This window comes from Atta colombica, unplaced genomic scaffold, assembly GCF_001594045.1.
Source record: "Atta colombica isolate Treedump-2 unplaced genomic scaffold, Acol1.0 scaffold1, whole genome shotgun sequence".
NCBI classification, from domain to species: domain Eukaryota; kingdom Metazoa; phylum Arthropoda; class Insecta; order Hymenoptera; family Formicidae; genus Atta; species Atta colombica.
The window spans coordinates 2,492,951-2,498,456 of NW_017259183.1; the positions used below are offsets into that span (position 1 = coordinate 2,492,951).

Consider the following 5,506-nt stretch of genomic DNA (forward strand, 5'->3'; position numbering starts at 1 on the left):
ATATATATATATATATATATTCATATACTATATATTCATATATTATTTCCGAAGCATTATAATATATTTAATATACTATTACTATCTAACCATAATAAGCAACATTCCTGCCTACTTTTAACTGTTTTTATATAAAGTTTTAGATATAAAATATAATTACAAACAATAATTAATTATATTAAATTTGTTTATATCAGAACACATTATTGATTCTTCTTTTCTTCTTCACATCATTATTTTATTATCGGACGTATATTCTCCTCCTTCATAGTATTTATATACCGCACTTTTTATCACATCGAATCCTATAAAAGCATCTACGATTGGAATCTTCTGGAATCATAGGAATGATAGGAAAACAATTCATAATTAGTAGAATCTAATTACTTGCTTGATTTATAACATCTATATATAATTTTAGATAACAACGATAAGAAATATTAAAGAATAGAAAACGGAGATAGCGACATATGTCTGAGACTTGTTTGCGACGAGTTTCAAGAGATTCGCGACATCAACAAGCTTCTAAAGACGTGACATGAATAGTCACGATTAAGATGGTGAAGCTAGCAGATTCGATTGAGACGACTTCTCAATTTTCTCAGCTTTTCTGGGAAAACTTAATTGTTATTGTGCCTACCAAAGATGACGAGTGCTCGAGAAAATTGTGATGCAAGCTTTTGTGTAGAAAACCTGTGAAAGTATTGAATATACTGAAAGGGGGTAATTTTCTTTGTTCGTCAATATTGAAAATGAAAAATGAAACAATGAAAAATAAAGTTGTTATAGATTTAATCAGTCGTCGATTGTTCAATGACCTATCAATTTATAACAAGTAACATTATTTTTATTTATTAATAACGTTTTTTTTGCGTTTGAAAAGTAGTATCTCTATTTATTAGTAATGTTTCTTTTGTATAAAGTATCCGGGTATGCAGAGACTGGTAACAGTTTGCTATATTAGGACCGAGGTATGGCAAAATACGATACGTATACAGGGTGTCTCATTTAATGTTCCAAATAACTTTTTTATTATGATCGTAGAAAAAAATGTTCCAGATAAAAGTTGTATGGCTTTGAGGAGGACATAAGATGATATCATTAGTTTGAACTTGAACTAGTTGCTTAAAAGTCACGTAAAGATTACCTTTAATTTCTTGTGGAAATGGAACCTATTTTTTATTGCATATTCTTGTAGATCATCTCGAGAGCTTTCTAAAACATTTAAGCTCATTTTCATTTTAAGTCTACGACTAAAACCTCTTAAATGTTGTTTAGGATCATGTCCTGAATAATATTCGTTAAGATTAAGGTCATTGCAGATTGCTCCTCTTATTTTCATTTTTGCATCAAGAATTCATTTTTACGTAAAAATGAAAATAGAATGTAGAAATGAATTTCGTAAAAATGAAAAATAGAATGTCGAAATGAAGAAGAACAACCTTTAATGATCTGGATCTTAATGACCTGGATAAATGTTATCCAGGTCCATGATCCTGAACAACATTTAAGAAGTTTTAGTTGTCGGTCGGACATTTTGGGTAATGTTAATATCGGCGATACAGTAACTTGCAAGTCTTATAACACAAGCCTTATAAAAAGTACTTAATGAAAATGAACTTAAATTATAGTGTTTTGGCTCTCGAGATGATCTACAAGTATGTGCAATAAAAAGTAGAAGGTTCCATTTAAGAAATTGAAGGTAACTTTCATCTTCAAGCAACTATTCAAACTAATGACACCATCTTATATCCTCCTCAAAGCTATACAACTTTTGTTTGAAACATTTTTTTTTAATAAATAGGAAGATAGGTCAAACACGAACTTAAAAATAAGATGAATGTTTATTTAGACCAGAATATACATTAAACCAGAATATAAGATAATATATTATAGAATCGTATGTGATAACACAAACTATAGAATTCAAAACCTTAAACGGTCTAGCTGAATTTTAATGCTTGTATAATTCTTATGTGTATTTGTACACTATATATGTAGTTCCCAGAAATGCGCGCCTCGGTAGTTTAAAGGCTTAGGATGCTCACAAGAATGCAAGAAATCCGGGTTCAACTCCCGGCCAACGTAATATTTTTCGCAATAAAAATTAATTATTTACAGATTTTAATGTGTCATTCAACATTATTAAGATCATTTCGAAGATGCGAATGAGCATCAAAAATTTGTTAAATTGCCAGTCAATTTAACTTGCGATATTACTGCGGTAGTTTAGAGTTAGCGTTTCAAAACCGAAAAATCATTTCGGCGCGCATTTCTGGGGACTACGTATATAATTTCACATAAGTATATAAATTCACATAAGAATCATATAAACATGAAGATCCAGCTAGACCGTTTTAAATTTTGATTTCTATAGTTTGTGTTATAACATAAAAGATGTGAGAATTTTTTACAATCATTAATATATCGAACGTTTCGACTTTATTTAGTCATTCTCAGCCATTTAAATAATTAGAGTAAGAAAAATCATATTATATTTTTTTCTAAGATCAAAAATAAAAAAATTATTTAAGATGGGACATTAAAATGGGATACCCTGTATATATGTCTTTGTGATTATTTTACACTAAATTCATGGATACACAACTTGTTCCACTATGCTGGCAAAACCACATTTCTAGCTGCTTTGGCGAAACGACTTGAATTATCTTCGAGCGCAATAAAGATCAACGGACATGATGTTTCTCGAAAAATGATGGCAGCAATATCGAGCTATATATCGCAATTTGATGCTCTACCCTCCGCGCTTACACCCAGAGAACATATGTCGTTTATGGTATTGAGAAGATATATATATATATATATATATATATACATATGTACAAGAATCTATAAAATAATGCGGATAATTGATTAATAATTTGTGTAATCGAAATTTTCATACGGGATGGATTAATTTTGATGTCTATTCCTTTTAGTGCGCCTTGAAAATAGGAAATAGTTGTAATGTGCTACGTAGAAAATTCTTAGGAGAGGAACTTTTGCGGGATTTGGAATTGTACGAGTGCATCGATACAGCTATATCCGAATTATCTGGCGGCGAAAGAAAGCGCTTGTCGCTAGCCGCGGAATTGGTGACGAGGCCGAAGATATTTTTTTTAGATGAGCCAATCAGGGGTAAGAATTAATTTGTCGAAATGATCTTACGCGAAGAAAAGATCTTGTCGCGTTGATCGATCGTTAATCTTCGAGTATCGCGATATCGAACGTAGATCTATCTACAGTAATAATTTTTATGAATTATATGAATTCTGCCTGTCGTGAATAAAATTGTACGATCGTTACATTGATTATTAATCAATGTAATATTATAAATAAATATTGTATAAATAAATTTATATTTATATTAGTATATTTATATCAATATTAATTATTTTAATATTTATATTAATAAATATTATAATTAATTAATATTTAGATTAATAACATTTTTATATTTAATAAATTAATATTCGAGCGTAGGTCTAGGCACTTTTGCCGCAATGCACGTTGTGCAGTCATTGAAATTAATCGCCTCGAGAGGCACTATGGTCTTCTGCACAATTCATCAACCAGGTATGACGATATATAATATATTCAGCCATGTGATATTGATGGCCGATGGTAGATCCATATACTTTGGGACTCTGAGGAACGCCACGGATTTTTTTGAGAAGTAAAACTCCTCAGATATTCTGACATTCGTATTAAGATTCGTCAAACGACAAAACAACGATATATTTTTATGCATAATCAAGATTATCGGTGCCCTACAAACTACGACGAGTCCGAATATTACGTAAACATTCTGTCAGGCCGAGCAGATCGCAATATTGAGCTGTGCCGAGTGTTTTCACGATCACCATTGTCAAAGATTCCCGCGATCGAAAACATCTCGATTTTTCACGCTACTCATCAAAAGTATTGAAACAAAATAGTAACAAAATTTCTCAAATAAATTTTAACAAATAACATTTATAACAAAATTTAATAATCTATCTTGTAGAAAATCAGGATGGTTCGTACAGTTTTATTGATTGCTCTGGAGAATATTCCTGCAGAATAGAAGAACGGCTTTCGACAATTGGATCGCGTGGTTCTCTTGCGTGGTAACAAGCTAGAAAGAGAACTTGAAGTGATTAAACTCCGATCAAACTCCGATTAATTTAATCCGCGATTAATTCAATCGATAGAATTGCTTGCGGTAAAATTTCTAACTATATAATTCGTTTAATTAACTTCTAATCTAATGTTTTTTTTTCTCATACGATCAACATTAATTAATCATTTCTATCTACATTAATATTTAATACTTGATAAGTTAATTGGAGTCAGAGATAATTGGAATGAGGAATTTTTTTAGATACAAGGCAAAGATTATAATGTAAAAAGAACTGTGATCTTTCATAGCTTTCGATCGTGTTCGTAAATATTTTTTACGCTGGTATTAATTCGTTGACACAAGAAGGGATACAGAGTGCTCGAGGCATATTATATTATACTTGACGATCTCTGAAGTAATTTTTACAAACGGCTTACTCTGTCGTTTACGAACTGCCTGGTGAGCTTGTTCTCTATGTGCGCGAAAGCACCGTTTACATGCCGGGATCTTATTACCTCGCCACTCTCTTCTCGCCTTGGTAATTATTTGGCGTACGCTGGAAAAGCAGCACGTTCGTAACATTATTACGATTTTTCGATGGGGATTTCTTCAGATACTCAAGACGATATTCAAGGCGCTTTTATCACACGATCGCCCTGTACTTCGCGCTGCATTCTGAATTCTCGCTGCTCGACTTCTGCTTCTATTGTATCTCTGCACGACAGCAGCGGCTATCTGCGGTAATGCGTATGGTATCGCAATCTCTAGCTAGATCGCAGACATCGATATTATCACATCGATAATGTTACCGCTTGACTTGTTGTTCCTTTTAACGGCGGGTACATTTTACAATTTGCGGTAAGTACAATCGTTGTCAATATGACAAATAGAATTCCATCGCGCACATTAAAAGTTGATTCTCACAGCACTCTTCCAAGCTACTTGGCGTATTTCAAATATTCTTCCATATTTTATTACGCCACCGAAGCCATATCGATAGTACACTGGTCGAGGGTAGAGGATATTGGTAAAAAACAAAACTCTCCGAACTCCGAACTCTACTCAGCGTTATTACATTGAAAAAATTGTTCTCATTAAAGCAATAAAAGAATCTAACAAAAATGGAATTTTGATAAGAAAACAGAATTTTATGATAACCAGAAAATATGTAAATTCAATTGTTAATTTTTTCGCATAATAAAGCAAATTATTATTATTATTATTAAATTCTGTCTAGTCTCATCCAAATATCATTTTTATTGAATCTTTTATCAGTTTAATCAGAATAGTTTTCTCGTTGTCAATGTAACATCCTAAATAAAAAAAAAATATATAAATTATAAATATATATCTGGAAGAAGCAAATTCTTTTCAATATGTCAATAAACTTCCTTTATTCTAACT

General features: G+C 31.6%; 1 pseudogene; it reads left to right on the top strand.

Annotated features, from left to right (window-relative positions):
* The first annotated feature begins 399 nt into the window (after positions 1-399).
* On the top strand, positions 400-4,121 carry LOC108694716 (annotated as a pseudogene).
* Positions 4,122-5,506: the final 1,385 nt, after the last annotated feature.